Here is a 17,859-nt window from a genome sequence, read left to right as displayed (position 1 = left end):
AGTTTACTTTTCAACTTCCATTAATTTCTTGCATTGCTCCCACTGTTTTAACTGCTTCCTGTTATCAGAAAGAAGCTGGGAAAACTTGTAAACTCCTTGTTTCATTTTGAGATGGAATAGGCGAGAAGCCTGAAAGGCATGTCCTTGCTTTGTTTTATATTCTTCTTCCTGCCAGGTCAATCGTCTCACTTCTAATACTTTTGGAAACAACAAAGAACTGGAATTGTTCATTTTCAAGCATAGAGAAGCCTTGCTTTGATTCAGTTCTCTCAGCACACTTTAGTTGGGACCCAGCTGCCCATCAGTTTTTCTTGTGGGGGCTAAGAAGGTTCCTTTCCCTGGATTTAAAGAGGAACTGGATATAATTTACATTTCCAAACTCTCTCTTTGCTGACATGAACTTAAAGACTACAGAGTCCCCAGATTTCTACAAGGTCCCCAAATTTCTGTCCTATTTAGAGACAATGAAAAATGAGTGGTGAGGAGGAGTAGGAGAATTATTTCCCAGAGAAGGTGGACAGTTTGGGGAGACAAAATGAGGAAGATTTTACTGCTTTTTCATTGGCCATTAGTTAGAAGATATGAGATGATGTTTTCTTACTGTTTTCCCCCTGCTTTCCTTTAGTTACAGACCAAAATGTACAGGAAATGAAAGTAAGCCCAGCTGTATTTCATTCTTGAAACTGTACTTATTTCTACCATCGGTGAGTTTTTCTGGTCCAAAAACTTTAGCAGCTCCAAGTTATGTTTTGGTCATGATCTCCTGGCTATGCACTGTTTGAAGGTGCTACATGACTAACATGGAAAGGCTCAAGAAGTCCATGATAATGTGGTTTTGGAGTATGCCAGTGGCCACGTAGACTAGGACCTTTTGATACTTCATTGTTTTTTCTTTAGGCAAATGTCAACTGCACAGAAGACGTGATTTTAATTTGCAGAATTATTTTGAGTATGCTTTTTCAGTGATCATTCCTCATCATAGGTTGAAACAATACCTCATAACTGCTGAAGGCTAAGACCAACACTTAACTTTACTTTGAATGTAGTACTTCTGTGGTTTTGTGTTGTAGATGGACTTGATGGATGTGTACCTTTTTAATGTCTATAAACAACTTCACCTTTTTATGAGGGGATAACAATGTTCATAGCAGCTCATGTCACACTTTCTTGTCTATAGTGTTGTTGAGTGCTCTATGGTAGAATACTTAAGCACCATTCAGTTTTCATTCAAATAACCAATCTCAATTGCTTTGGGTTTTGTTTGTTTGTTTTAATCTTTTCACATGTGTTTGTCATTTAGGTGGAATAAACTTGGGCACTAGGCTCTACTTTCCATGCAAGTTCATTAAGGAGTGAACATTGTCTTTTTAAAAAAGATACTGTGCTTTTATGTTTTTTAGCCATCTGTTAAGTTACTTTGTGTGTGTATGTATGTGTGCCTACACTGGGCTTCTACTCAGACCTGTGGCTGTCTGCAGTGTCTCAGCCATCAGAATGAAAACATTATCAATCAGTATCCAACAACAGCTGGTTTTGACAACCTTCTGTCTGCTGCCTAATGCTTTACAACTCATCAGTAAGACTTCTTTGTCTACCCACTCTGAGCTGGTAATCTTAACTGCTTCATGTTGTGTCCTGTACTTGTACTTCTGGCATTTGTATGGCTAAAAAGTTAAGTCTTAGTGGGTTTTTATATTCTTTCTTGCTGTATAATGCTCCATGTGTATCTTAGCTTGCCTATTCAAATGCGCTATACAAAAATCTGTGATGTATTATTTCATTTAACTTCTCGCATTTCATTATATTTATAGAAGTTGCAGATTTTTGTACCGTATTACTTAATACAGTTGCCTTTTTGTAATGGCAATTAATTTATATTACAAAAGTTTGTATCTTTACTGTAGTCAAAAGTATCAGTTAACTGCCGTATTATCTTGACTTTATACTAAAAATACAGTGTCTATACACAGAAGTTGACCCAGTCAAGTGGTCAGCTACTGACATGGGGAACTTGTACTGTTTGTGATTTATACATGATTTCCACTATCAAAAAAAAAGAAAAAAAATAAGAAAATAAACACCGTGTAGAATTGAGTTGATAAGTTTTTGTTTCTCGAGTAAGTAGCCAGTTTGGGAGCATGGCGTATTACCTTGATTTGGATTCTTCAAGATGAATTACCTACTCACAAGTGAAAACAAATACTACTGTATAATCATTGGTACATCATACATGGTTGCACATTCACATACATACATTTGAAATAGAAACTTCCCAAAATTGCCTGATTTATTTCCACAGCAAGATGTTGTTACTCTGGAAATATATCTGAAAGATATTGCGGGTTTGTTGGTGATCCCTACACAATTATCCCTACACAATTATTCCAAAATATTAAATGGAGGGACATGTTTATGTGACTGGAAGTTCTTTTTAAATAAATGACGTGGCAATGTACATATGCAGAACAAAAGCTATGGAAGCTGAGCAAAGGAATATATTCTGGGAAAAATAGAAGCTTGGTTCATTGATAACAACTCAATGTTATCCTATCAAACACTGAGTAGAAGTTGCTCTCACAATGCAAGTTGGAACAGCTGATAGAAGGACACCATGCTGAACCAGACTGGAGTTGCTGATGCAGCTACTGAGGTATGCTTTTTTCATGTCACTGTTTTTAAATCTGCCTCTTAACCAAGACTAGGAATGAAATGAAAGATTTGTAAACTGAGAATTCTTTTTAATTCTTTTGTTTCATACAAATAGGAACTGAAAACCAGCTAATTTTGCCTCATTTGATAGCTCTTAAAAGAATTTTCATTAGCTCATTAGCCCTTTGACCTAATAGTTTAAACAAATAAAAACATCTGTTTGTGTCAGCTGTAGGGTTAGTCATCCAGGGCCCAGGTTAACATGAGGATAAGAGGGAGTCCCATATCCTACATAAAAACAAAAACCATGCCTTTTTCAGCATCTGTACTTGAAAAGGACACCTGAAATCAAGTAGGGCTGTACTGAATTCTGCTAGGTGAAGAAACCAAAAAAGATCATTACCTTGCTCAATCCTCTGCCCTCATGAGTGAACTGACTAATTTCATTGTGTGGGTTCGACTGAAGATGAAGTTTAAATAGTTCTGAGACATTTATTCTTAATTCTAGCTGCTTTTATCAGAGCTATATTTAAAGAAGCCAAAGTAGTCTGTATATGTTGCTTGTTCATTCACCGAATTTTGTAGGAAAATGTAATATGTGGTATTCTGGTGGGTTTTAATGGAATATATTCAGGACACCCTTGCTTGTGGAGGGTATGTTTGTGCATCAAACATGTTCAGCACTTCCATTTGTAATGTCTTAGAGATGCTTTAGTTTTTTAATCACTGAATCTCTCTAGGAAAGGCAGATAGTAAAATGTCAGTATTGGTACTAACAGTAGTCTATGCAACTCCAGTTACCTGTGGCAATAAACTGGGGGAGAACAGAAGTATTCTAACCTTGTCAGGGTTATAGTAAACCCAACTGAAGTAATCAGCACAAGGTCCACTACTGGTTGGAATGATTACAGCAAAGAGACACTTTTTGCCTGAAAATAGCTTGAATCACATAATATTCTGAGTTGGAAGGAGCGTACAAGGCTCCTCAAGTACAACTCCTGGCCAAGCACAGCTCCATCCCTAAGAACAGTACCATGTGCCTGAGTGCATTGTCCAAACACCTCTTGAACTCTTTCAGGCTTGGTGCTGTGACCACTGCCCTGGGGACCCTGTTCCAGTGCCCAACCACCCTCTGGGTGAAGAACCTTTTCCTGATATCCGACATAAGCCTCCCCTGACACAACTTCAGGCTATTCCCTTGACTTCTGTTGCTGGTCACAGAGAAGTATCTGCCCCTCCTCTTCCCCTCACAAGGAAGTTTTGTCTGTGATAAATCTCCCCTCAGTCTCCTCCAAGCTGGCTTTGGTAAAGACCATATTTGTAATGAAAAGCTGTTGTACAGTTAGTTTCTAAGCACAGAAACATTTCCTCACACATGAAAAAACTGTACATATATTTGAAAACCTGCCTACTTACTAAGAAGCAAGAGGCATGAATTGTACCTAAAACTGACAAATAAAACCAGCCACCACAGTACTTTTTTTTCCACCTGTCACCTTGCAACAGTGAAATGCTGTTGTTCATTTTTATTACTATGCCATGTAGCTATAATTTATTGCATTTCAGTATGCACTAGAAAGTATTTGCATGTAATAAGTAAAAGAAGACAAAAAAATCCTTTTGTGGTTTGGCAACTTCCATGTATGAAGAGCTGCCGTCTTTCAAAGGAAGCACTGAACACTGGAGTACAGGAGCCTTATGTTATAACTTTGTTATAAAACACTGCCAGCTGAAATGCTTAATCATTGAAATCTCAAACAAAAGGTCTGGTGCTGTTCAAATGCATAATCCCAGAAATGGTATGCAGGAGAGAGGAAATCATGACTTGCATATGAATGTTGCAAAACCAAAACAAGTTTAATGGCCAATCACACTGCAAAGTGTTTGGTGTTTTCACAATGTGACAGTCTTGAATTAGGAAGGTTGATAGATATTTCAGGATCAAAAGGGCATTATGTAAAAAGTCTAATTTTATGGTAGTTTACATTTTGGGCTTGTCAACTTCGACATACTTCTTTTAAAACAATAATTCCTGCTGTGCATTAAAAGTTGGTGCTTTAAAAGTCTCTTCTATAGAAATGAATCCATTTTGTGTTCAGTTAACATACACTAAAATAGCATTTTTTGTCTTGTGTCACTTTCTCATTTATTTGAAAGCATATATCCTAGCATTTCCTCAGAGAAATTTATACCCAAATTGCAGTATTATTGTAACTTTTGAAGACCCTATTTCTGCCAGTATGAAGTTTTAATGCTTGTGGAAACAAATATGTTTTTGCAAAACTAAGTCAGAATTATTTTATTCTAGCATTCCCATGTCTGGTATTTTTGTAGGACATAGAGATTCAAGATGTGAATCAGATTGTACTATTTAAAATTAACACTGATTAACTGCAGTATCTGGAAAAGTTTTTTTTGTTTAGCATTGGAATGAAAAATGCAATCTCATCATTTTCTCAATATTTATCTTGATGCAAAGAAGAAATTAGCACTCATTTTCAGTAATATGAGTTATAACAGCATTAGTCCATTTTTAATAAATTGCTTTGTTTGCCAGCTAGATAGTTGTAATTCTCTCTGTTTTACACATGGATGTCAGAATTGAAAGACTTCCTTCAAGTATTTGAAACGAAGACTGATTTTTAAAAATGCTAATTGCCTTGTCTAAAATATTTTTTTACATGATTTGCAAGAGTGTGATTGATGCAGGAAAGTTCACTTTTGCCTTTAATATATAGAGCATGACCTTTTGGTTACAGTAAATACAGTACTGCAAGTCTGTGAAAGTCATCACATATACTAAAGGTATTGAGACCATTTACCTCACATTCCTTCCTATTAGCTTCCACAATTAACGTGATCCACAGCTGAAAAAATAATTCTGTTTGTCAGTGATAAATGATGTGAAATCGTCAATCACTGAACTTGACAGTATTATTTTAAAAAGATACTGCAAACAAATGTTTACCCAAAGATAGTAGTATGTTACTGAGGCTTTTTTCCTCAGGGTTCTCTCATTTCATTCACATAACAAACTGATTTTAGTGCTCATTCATAGACTAAAGGGAGCTTCTTTTCCTTTTTCTTTTTTTTTTTCTTTTTTTTTCTTTTGTTTCTTTTGTTTTTTTTCTTTTTCTTTTTTTTCTTTCTTTTTTCCTGGAGCATTAAGAGTACCAAACATGCATAGACCAACGTCTTTAACAGAACCAGGAGCATTCCTGGTAACCCTCTGAGATCTGAGACAGAACTACAGCTCTTTGTTTATTTGTTTTCTTTTGTTGGTATGATGTGCAGACCTGAGATTTTGGCTCAGGCCTGTCTCCACTGAGAGGTGCCAGCAATATGGGATTCTACTATTATGGGCTATATAAATACCTTGCCTATTTTTAGCACTCGCTTTTGATCTCTGAAGCATTTTAGTATCAAATGTGGTGGTTTCATATGTACATATGTATATCTACATATCTCATATGTAGATATATTGGTGACATAGACATTAAAGAAATGCATACAGTGTTTGTAGATTAGAAATATCTTGTTTTTTAGGTTCTCAACAGTGAGGACAGATCTTCCATGGAACTGCTGTGGGATGGTAAATCTTGTTCTGTGTGCTTTTTTCTGAATCTGAGAGATTCAGAAAGCAGTTTTGCTTTTAGGTTTTGGCTCAAAACAAATTAAACAGAAACTGTTCTTTCTTTCAAGTTTGGTACTTTATACTACCTGGATACCAGTGATGAGGATGTTCTCAAGCACTTTGTCTGTGAGAACCATTTTGCATCTAACCTGATTAAGGCCTGAGGAGGTGTTCACTACTAGTCAATGTTTCCAGTTAGTGACTGGAACCTTTTAATTTCTGCCTGCATATAGAATTTTAAAACCCCTTGATATTCACACCTGTTTGCACATCTCTCTCCCGTGTCATGCAAGTGTGCCCTTGGAGTGGTTGTTAATACAGATCTGAAATTTCCCTGGCACCCAAGGACCAGTTAATTCATAGTTGTGTCCAGATGAGACACAGTATTGTGTTCTTTCTCCATCAGAGTATGCATGAAGGCCCATTTTCTCACCATCTTTTGTGCTTCCATGTCTGGTTATTTTGGGTGGGAACTCTGGTTCATGCAGTAATTGATGTTTGATGGTGGGTTTATCTTTTATCAAAGCAGAGACTATTACAGGGGGATAGTTCTGAGACTCTTTTATGATCAAAATTACAGGTTACAATGCAAGTAACTAGAAAATGTAACTGTTAGTAGATGGCTTTGAGTATAACTAAAAGCCAAGATCAACTGTGCCTTGCTCCAGCTGACTATGCTGAAAGTTGATTCTCATTTACTAATGTCAGAATCAAACCAGAAAAAGTTGCCAAAAATAGATAATGTCTGGTTCGGCATGAGGCGTGCAGAAGGTGATCCCAGTGAGATGTGGCCCACCATTCTGAATGGACTGAGATGTCCGGCACTGAGGCCTCCTTAGGGATGGCCATTTGCCTGAGCCTGTGACCTATTAGCCATAAGAGATTTGTTTGCCACAAAGCTGAGGGGAGACACGAGTTTGAGGAGGCCTCGATAGCAGCTCTGCCTCACCAGGTGATGCCACCCCATGTCCTCCTCCAGAGCCAGGTGCTGATGACCCACAGTCGCTGCTCCGGCAGAGCCGCCGCTTGCCAGCGGTGCCTCTACCATGGGAACCCTGACTGGCTTGTCGGGAACAGTGTGGAGTTCACAGCCATGCAACAGCCATGCCTGCCTCACTCAGACAAGCAGTTTTCAAGGTGACGAAAGAAATACTGAAATGGGAAAATCACTGCTGGTGGCATGCCTTCACACCTGTCATGCTGTATTACAGTCTCAGTCTTTGATCATTGGTCCCATAAAGGTGTCGTTTTCTTCATGTTATTAAAGCAATTACAGTTATTATACTTAATTTGTCCTTTCCGAAGGGAGCAAGAATAAATGAGGGAGAATTTGCATACAAATTGAGCCTGATGTGGGGGGAAATTGCAGCAGGTGGTGAGACTCTGAGATGTTATACAGGAGTATGGCCAGAGCTGCCCTCCTCCACAGCCCTTTGCTGGTGACCCTTTGAGGAATGTCTCACAACTGTCTGGTGGATTCATTTGAATGAGGGACAGTTTGGCTCACTGTCATCCTGGGCAGATCAAAGCCTGTGCCTTGACTGGCTGCATGGACAGAAAAGGCATGTGAAAGGCCTCCCCTCCCCCAGGCCAGTCCTTTTCCTTGGCACTGCTCAACCCTCCCCACCATTTCTCTCATGCCCCATTCCCATCCATCCTGTCACAGGCTACCATGAATCACTACCATAAATAAAAAAGATGCTAATTTTTGGACTGCAACTCTATGAACTTCTTCAGAAAGCATTTTCTGCTGTAATCTGTTCCATCAGAAACCTGTTTTTTCTCTTCATCTACATCTGTTGCTCAGTACTAATCCTCATATTACGCCCTCTCAAGCATTCCCCTTGTATACAAGGTTCTAAAAGCAGTTTCAAATCTGTTTCTGCATTCTTAGCAAAAACAAACAAACTAATAAATAAACTTAGATGTCAGGATGTTCAAATAACATACAATGTGTTTTTATTTAATGCAAAGAGATACAAGAAAAAAGACATGTTGACCTCTCTCCAGTAAATTTTCTCAAGAACATTGCAAAATACATGTAAACTCCCTTGGCCTATTCAACCTTTCCAGATGCATCACTCTCCTGGGTAGTTAGACAGATGTAGAGTCAAGTGGGAGTGCAGATAAGCATGTTGGATACCACCACTGTACTGACATATGTAGACCTCCATACAGTAAGGTAAATGCCATCATTTTTTCCCCCATTTTAAAGTTTCCTATGAGGAAACTTTAGCCTTATCTGTGGCTACAGAACAAAGGAAAAATCTTGTCTACATGCATTTTACAAAATATCTCTTTCATGTAATCATTTATGGGCTGTGATAGCTGGAATACATAAAATGTTTCAGTATTTATTTCTCCTTCAGAATCGCTCGGATTTTTCTTCACCTGTCAAAATGACTTGCTTCTATTGAGCAGTGTCTGTTCTGCATGTCTATTCTGTGGTTACTTTAAGGCTACAGTATATCAGATTCAGTTTCTTGAACAAAAAGTTATAGAAAATTCAGAGAGAAAAACATTACCAAAGTAACTCAATTAAAGAGTCCTGTAGGAAAGATCCTTGTGTATGCTCAAAATGCACTCAGACAAATGTGTTGAAAAACAATAAAAAATATTACACTGATGTTTCAGAGGATGTAAATGTGAGATTCTGTTACCAGAACTAATTTAGTGTCAGATATACATACCTATAATTAACTTCATTTTGAAATTTTTTCATCTATCCTCATTTCTCTATCTGTCTTTTTAACACACCTTTTCAAACAGCACATGGTCTGTTTTTGATGCCCAGTAAAATTCCCTGTCGTCCTTCAGTTATGCCAAATGTCAAAATTAGGTCATGACTGGCCCACCTTCATCCTAAAGCAGTTTATCAACCCTTTTATGGGGATTTGCAGCTCCCTGTGGTGCTGGTGGTCTCACAAACCATTTGGATTATACCTTTTTCCCTCCATCTGTGAATTCTCTGCATATCTGCGGCATTTACACAGCATGGAAAGAGTGTCCAGTGGATGAAAAGTCTTCAATGAATGGAAAGACAGAACAAAAATATTTTGAGCAAGAGAGCATTTCCTTAGCAGAGAATGAGTGCATGTTGAATTTGGCAAATCTATATAACCTGTCTAGAGGGGATGATGAGAATCACCCCCCCTCATGTCAGACAAATGTAGTTCAGAAACAGAGGCTTAGTTTCTTGATTCATCACCTTCAAAACAACTCCCTAATCCTTGATCATGGTATCATGGATGTGGGTCTTGAGGGATCAGGTAGAAGAGGCAAATTTTTTCTCTCTGACTGGCCGGGTCACTCTGCTTGCCTTTTTTCTGCAGGACAGACAGGTTTGCTTTATTTTTTTCCATCTCAAGGTCATTGTGCAGTTCTCTGAATAGGTAGGCCTGGTGCCTGCCCAGAAACCGACTGGTTTCAGAACACTGGTCCTCATCTTACCTATTGAGCTAAAAGCCTAAGCTTTTATTCATTTGCTGCTTAATTTCTTGATCTTCAAGATCCTGAAAAAGGCCCCAACATCCAAAGGATGTGTTACCTCCTTCTTGTACAGCCATAGTAACTATGAGGCCTGGGAATGCCTTGAGCAGTGACTTGGCTGCAGACAACATCTTCTCTGTGGAAGGCGGTGTCTGTGGCACAGTTCAGCACAAAGGCTGCCTAACAGCACAACTTAGCTTCCTTAACAACATGGCACAATGCCAGTAGCCCTGCTCAGACCATTGTCAGACAACATCTCAAAATCATTCTGGGAAATATTTTCTTAATTGACTGGTTATCTCAGATTCCCTCTCCCCCTTTCAAGTAATTAAAATCTTGCTGGGAGAAAGGGCAGTTTTTAGAATTTGACATACAACTTGGTGTGGAGAGTATTAAGGATGTGGTGCTGTCTTTCAAGGATGCCAGTTTTGTCTGGAGCCTCCCACAGAATCTCCATTGTCTGTTTGATATGGGCTGAGACCTGTTGTGCTGCTGACATTCAGACCATCATCACATGAACAGCTGTGTAGAGGTGTAGGTAATAGTTTTAAGCATGCATATTTACAGGCAGCAACTGCCGCATGACCTGCAGCTATCTTGCAATCCAGACGGAACAACAGTTAAAACAGATGAAGTTGTGTCAATATTTCCCCATTTTTATCTAGGCTTCATGGAGTGCCTTTGAATGTCTGTCTGGGCAGTACTATCTGTTAGCTCTCTAGGGAAGATGTTTTGTCTGATATAATGATCTATTTCTACCAATTCTCCTTCTCACATCAATATTTAATCAGTGCCATAGTCTTGTGTTGTTGGAACATCCTGACTTAGCATCATTATTCTACTATGGCTCTGTCTCCTTTGTTATTCAAATAGCTTTACAAGCCCACAGCATTAAGCCTCACTCCGTTCTTTACAAAAGTGAGGACTTTTTTTCTTCCATTTGGCAGGGAGGGAGATCAAATGCAGAATGATTTTGACCTAAAGATCATCTGAACTCTGAAGCAGTGCTGGTGCTTGAGCATAGGCTCTCACTGCAGTGCTTTCCCTATGCAACTAAGGCCTCCCACAGATGAGACCAGCAAAGCAAGTTTGTAATCCTTTCATGTTAAGCTTCCCAAGGCACTTTCACTTTGGTAACTCAATGAAATTTGTCTCGTAACAAGGGGCTTGATTTCACTAATCACAACTAGCATGCAGTCCTCTTGTACCTCGCAAACAGTTATGATTCTTTTCTGCAGCTGTTCTGCAGGGGAGACAAGGTTGTGTCCCCAGCATGGCTTGGGTTTTAGTTTTGTTAGAGAGTCCTTTGGGATAAAAGCTGTGTTTTGCATTGCAGTACTAGAGTTTTAGGTAGGCAATGTGTACAATGGTGTAATTTCACCTGGTACAGGCCTTGTATACTTATATCTTGGGTCACATTAAGAAGATGATTGAATGATGGTTTTCATGAAAGACTAATTTTAAGGAGTCTTTTGTCTAAGCATTTCATAGATTTATCTTTTTATGTGGTCTGTACAAGAAAGGATCTGTTGGATGTAGATAATTTCTTTCAGCTGTAGCTAGACACTCACATATATCTTTTGAACCGTGTGAAGTTAAACCTAGTTAGCCATAAAGAAATTATATCTGTTCAGAGTCTGGAATCTGTTCTATTGCCTATTTCAAACCCTCACTGTTGGATTGTTGGACAGTCCATGTTGTTATTTAAATGTGTTATTTGGTTTTTGCTATAATTCAAATCAATTAGTTTCTAATTTTGAAGTGAAGTTCAAACTGATTCTATTTAAACTGAATTGTGCCATGTGGCTACTTCAGCCTCAAATATTTTTAACTATGTTAAATAATTATAGTTTTATTGGAAAAATAGGGAAAGAAATTAAAAATTTTCTTTAAACTGAAGTTATTTGTGATTAAGTAACTTCTTTTCAAATAAAAATACACTTGTAAATTAGAAGTGTCATGATATTCCATCTCTTCTGAACATGATATATCCATCTGTACAGTTATCCCTGACTCACCAGAGCTGAATGGCAATTTAACACTGTTCAACAGTGAGTCACTAGTGCTACTTCTTGCAACCCATACTTGGTTTTACAATAGGTCTGTTCCTACCTACTGCTCTTAATGATCTGTATTGCAGCAGATGCTTGTTTTAGGTACCTGTGGAGAGAGTATATGCCTTTTTTCTTTCTGGTTTCCCTCTGGGGTTGTTTTCTCCATACTACTTCATACAAGATTAAGTTCCGTCCATCTTATTTCCACTAATGCTTTCCAATGAAATGCTTTGGGATGACTAATACCCAGGTGAACCTGCAGTCTCCCTCTGGTTTCTTGGGTGTGAGTTTATGAGAAGTTTATTTCTGCCCTTGCTCCTCATCTTCAGCCCCTGGTGTTAGCACCAGTGTCACAGCCTCAGGTTCCACTGTGGCAATGTAGAGCAGCAGCAGCACTGGGAACCAAAAGTTCCCACTGACCTGTGTATCCCTTTCTCAGAAAAAAAACAGTCTAAATAATCTACCACACTCCAAACTGGTATAAACTTTCATCTCATTTCACTGTTTTCAAGATAAAATGAACTAGTTACCTGCTTAATTTTAGCTTTCTTGTAAATCTTCTAACAGTCATCAATCTTACACAGCTTGCACATGCCAGGTCAGCAAGCACCGTAACAGAGCCTCGCCAAACCGGGATTTGTTTACTGCACATTCTAAACATGTGGCACAATTTTTGTGCTGTATCATTTCAATTTTGTGATGTTATCTTTTCAATTACGAGGTTGCTGTTTCTTCTGTTCATGGAGACAAAAGGAAGAAAGCAAACACATCACAGGCAGTTCCTGGTTTGCAGTATTGAAATAGATGAAACGTTTCACTATCTTGACTGTATCAGTGCAGTCAAGCTGGATAAATTAAGAGTCCTCTGACCCTAAATAATGGTTTTTGAAACGCCTTCTTCAATTATATTGAATATGAACCAACTCTATTTTTAAGAGGTTGTATCTAGTATGTCTATATTCAGTCCTGTTTCTTCCCCCACTTCCCCCCGCTGCCTTTCCTTGTTAATTCATTTAAACAGGGTTTCTTTCTGCTCAATTTGCATTCAAATGGCTGTCAGGGGAATTTATGGAAATAATATAAGTGCTTTTATCATTGTGTATTTAGTCACATGTGCTAATTTTCAAAAGATGAATTTGTCTAGCATCTTAGCAAAAAAAGGAGTAAGAGTCAAGCACCAGCCTTTACATGGCTACAAAGCTGTGAAGTCCCAGACCAGCATCCCAATTAACGATTTTTTGGCTCAGCTGATATATCTTTGTCTGTTGTTTTAGATGGCCCATCTTACCCGTTTTCTGGAAGATATTTTCTGCTTCTCCTGCCTCCTTTGCAAAGGAGGTAACAAAAACTACCCATCTCTAGATCACACTGGAATCTCTTTCTTCTTTGTCTTTAGCAGTGAAACACAGGTTTACTGAGTTTTGGAAATTTCACCTTTGTGTGCTGTTTCTTTTCCTTAATTGGTATTAGACCAATAGTGGGGCACATCTCCTTCTCACAGTTAGCAGCAGCTCTGCAAAGGCCGCCATGAAACATCAGTGGGTACCTGTGTGGATTGATGCTCTGAAAGCTGAGTCTGCCCCCTCCTTTTCTCAATGTTGCAATCAGAAGGTTCCCCAACCCTCAGTGTATTTGGTAACATCTCCAGCAAATTCACAGCCAAAACTTAGTGTTGGCCAAACCTGGCATCAATGGCTTATCAAACTGAGCATGTAGTAATAGCGTAGGCAATATAAGATACTTTTTGGTCTGGCTCATTTAAGACCCAAGTAACTTTACTTGTTCTTTTTGGCCCTTGATGACAAATACTTCATCCTCTGGCTTCTTGAAAATTGCAGTAATTAGTACAGAAAAAGACTTCCATCAAGCATGTAAGTTGTTAATGAAAATAGTTGGTGACAGAAGTATGGTAGCTTTTCAGACAAAATGGTAGGAATTTATATTTTAGATCTACCTTTAAGCTGTCTCAGTGGCAGATTATCAACTTTACTTACACATATCTTCTAGAAGAAAGGGAGAAATTGTGTAAACATGAAAATTACATATTTCAAGCCTTTCAATCTAGTGATTTCTAGATAAGTTTTGTTAGTCTGCCCTTCTTATTTGAAAAGTATATAATTTATATAACACCAAAAAAAGAGGTCCCATTCATTATAGGAGTGTGAGTTACTGATTTAATTATGAAATTCCTGAAATGGTGGAGGGTCAAAGGGGGAGTCACAGAAGTTTTCAAATCTGGAGCTCAAGAAAAGTAATGTCATGTCCAAGTATATTTAGTGAATGATAATGCAAACAACAGAAAAACATAGAGGAGAGGAGAAAATAAATTCCCTGGCTCAAGATGGGAATATATTGAATGCTTAGAGTCAGAGAAACAATAATTTAGAAGGGAGTATTTCCCTGGATTCTACACTACTAATAAATCATTGCTGGTCATGCAATTTTTAGTGGTCCCAACAATGATTACATTTTGCATATGCTGGTCACACTTTGAGCCTACATACTGTCCTTTGTTCTGCTCTCTCCATTTCTAATGCTTCAGGTGCTCTCAGGTGCTGAGGAACAACATTTTTGTACAAAAAGGAAGAGTCTGTCTCTATGCATACACACACATGTACATATGCCACACCTCAGGTCCAAGGAAAGTATTATTTATGATACAAGTTTTTTTGGAATTGCCATTAGGGATTATTAAAAGATTTTGTAAAATAGATAGAAATCTTAAAATTTAAATTAAATTCTATTCCTGACCATATTTTCCTTGTAGAGAGGACAAGAAGCAACAAAACCTGCCAGTCTGTCTCAGATAGTGTATGAGTTGCTTTGTGTTCATAAATGGCTTAAAATTCTTTGAAGAAATGCAGTTACTAAGGGGAAAGTATCAGACTTTCAATCTATCAGACTTGCAGTATATGATGTCTTCACCTTTAGGAGCTGTGACTCCTTGCGGTGTGAATGCAGGTACAGAATATGCTGTAGTAAACTGGGGGAACAGACTCTGGGAGTGGGTGCTGAGCCATAAATAGCACAAAGCCTGCAAAGTGATGAAGGAAGGAATGAGTACAGCTCACTCGTTTTTTTTCCAGGGAAAGAGTATTTATATATCTTCCAAGCCATTGGAAGAGCATTCACTAATGTATGTCTGAAAGGTCGTAAGGATTTTTGGGTCTGAAAACCCTTCTTCCAGAAAGGACAAAAAGTCAAAATACCCAATGCCTATCAGGTCAAGAATAACAGAAGTTACCGAAGATTAATTGGTGAGAAGTTTTAAAAAGATCCCTATGAACACCTGAACACCTGTGAAGGACACAGAGTACTTTCTGGAAGGCAGAGCTGTTCCTCCATCCCTGCGGAGCTGGTGGAAGGACAGCCCAGAGACTGCAGATGAAAATCCTGGCACCAAGCAGTAAGATCCTGCTGAGAGGAGCAGTGAACCAGCAGCCAACCCCCAGCAGTGGTGGAGAAAACTTTCTGCAGACTGCAGAAGACTCTGCCTGGTGTGCTGCTACTAGGGAAGCCACTGGGTTGACTGGACCAAAGCCTGGAGGCAAGGTTTGATCTCTTTTTGAAAATCCACCAAAATAAAATTTCAAGACAAATCTACTGCAAAGCTGTGGCTTGCTTAGGTGTCACAGTATTGAAGAACTATTACTGATTTAAGCATTAGCAGAGCAAATCACAAATCAAAGCTGCGATTTAAGTTTGTCTTTTAAGCAACTCATTAATGTGAGCTGGCTGAGTGACCTGGAGCTTCTTCAAGGCTGAGGATATGTAGCAACAGAAAGAGCAACAGACCTACTGACAGTAGAAAACAAAAGATGGGGATATTAACAGTGCAGGACAATGTCTGTTTCCAAGCAGAATTGGCTAGGTGCAAATCTATAAAGACCTGGGAGGGGGACAGGAAGTGAACTTTTAAGTTACAGATGTGTGAGTATAGAGCAATTTCTGTGCCTTTGAGTGAGATCTCCAGCCTCTTGGTTTCTGCAATACAGATAAAACTGGACTGAAGATTACACCAGCCCACAATCATGATGTTTGTACCACTCCCCTGGTCATGTGCAACAGCAACCAGGTCCTACACTAGGATCCAAATTTGTTACAAATGCCTGCCTGATATGTTTAGTTGAAATAACTAAAAAAAAATTGCTTAGATGAAGGTAAAAATGCTTTTCTTTTGAGAAGAAAACCTCAGCTAGACACTGACTAATAAAGCCAAGTGGAAGATAATAACTTATTTGGGCATCTTAGTGTTAACTTTCTCCCTTGACAACACCCATTTCAGAAATATTGAGCTATTTACTGTCTCTGAAACATCTGGACTTTCTACTTACTTCATAAGTCTCTAACAAAAAATATCTGCACATCATCCATCAATCCACAGCCACATTCTTTTCTCACCCTATCATGATTAGATTCTTTGTGAGGTTTTAGGGGTTTTTTTCCTAATTCTTTTCTCTCAGTTTTTCTTGGACATGCCTGTATTATTAATGGGCTCTATATATGCTCACTTTGAGCCATCAGAAATTAAACTAGTGGACTTTAGTAGTTGTTATATAAGCTGGAGAAATGCGGAATTTTGGGGACCTGGCCTCTTTCCTTAGCCACAACTGTCCCATTCTGGCAAAACTGAGACAGACCTCAATCACTGCTTGGAGAAAGTCTACTTCCTGTTAAGATGTGGACAGCAGTGGTGCAGTGTTTTGTCCAAGATAATTTTTTTTGCAGGAACATCCAGGTTAGTAGCATTATTGCTCGGACTGTCCTGCTCTAAGTGAACAGAAACACCTAAACACCTTCTGTAAAGAAATAGTGAGGTGCTTTCTCCACACTAACTAAACTGTTACTTCATGAAAGAAGAGCTGTGTGGCCTCTCTGGGAGTCCCTCTCAAAGAACTCTGCCCATAGTGTAAGCAGTCAGTGCTTACCAGAGCTACCTCTGTTGCGACATTAAAGAGTAATTGCATGTCCTATTGTGGAAGTGCCATTTTCCGTCCACTCTAAAAGTCGTGGGTGGGGAATCTGCCCCATCCACACAGGCTGGCACTGGGGAAAGGTTTCTTACAGAAAGGGGAGGACAGCCTGCCACCAGTGACTTTAATCAGAGGCCAAGTCCCCCTGGCCAGCACATGTTCCTCCACAGTTTACACTGCTGAGTGCTTTGCCTTTCTCCTTCTCATTTGCACCAGTGTCCTTTTTCCACATTGCTTTTCAGCCAGATGAGTCCCCTGACCCAGCTCAGTGTGCAATTGCATGTGTGCAATCAGTGCAAGACACTTGTAAAATTAGTTAGCTGTAAAACTGCTGAGCTGAGACCAGCAGGGAAGTCAGGAAACTGGCCCGAGCCCATCTGGGGCTGCCACGGCAGAGTTCCTTGTCCGCGAGCAGCTTTCCGAGGCGGCCAGTTCACTGCCAGGTAATGAGAGGAGCCAGCTGATAGCGGAGCCTTGTGTGGGGATTGTTCCATCTGTCAGGCTGCCAGGGGATACACAACAATTGCAATCTCCACTGCTCCTCCCTGCCACGAAGATTAGGGGAGTTAGTCATGTGGAACTATGATACTGATAGAAGAGATGATAACAATGCACAAACATTGGACTGGTGTAAATATTAAGGAGAGAAAGGATGGTTCAAGGCTGTGTGTAATTAAGAATAATGGCTTGAAGAAAAAACATCTTTTTATATATGTTACTATTTTTATATGACCTCTGTCTGGAACTCAGAAAATAAAACTGAGGAGGAATCACAATCTTCTCAAGGAATATTACAAAGTGAGACCTCGCTCTTGAAAATAAATCAGCATGTCAGACTTAAATTTATTAATTTAATTTGTATGAATACCAGATTAATCAAGAAAAAAGAGTTCAAAGAGCAGATCTTGCTTTCTGATCAGCCTGTGAAATAGTCCTGTAGTGGGAAATTGAGACATGTTTTTTAGGGTCAAAACCTAAAAACCCTGCTCTGATAATCAGATAATTCATCCACTATCAGTAATAATCTTGTTAATAAAAGTGGTATGAAACAGATTATGCC

The sequence above is a fragment of the Aphelocoma coerulescens genome, assembly GCF_041296385.1.
Source record: "Aphelocoma coerulescens isolate FSJ_1873_10779 chromosome Z unlocalized genomic scaffold, UR_Acoe_1.0 ChrZ, whole genome shotgun sequence".
NCBI lineage: Eukaryota > Metazoa > Chordata > Aves > Passeriformes > Corvidae > Aphelocoma > Aphelocoma coerulescens.
The sequence above is the reverse complement of the archived record's forward strand: the minus strand, read 5'-3'. Positions refer to the sequence as shown.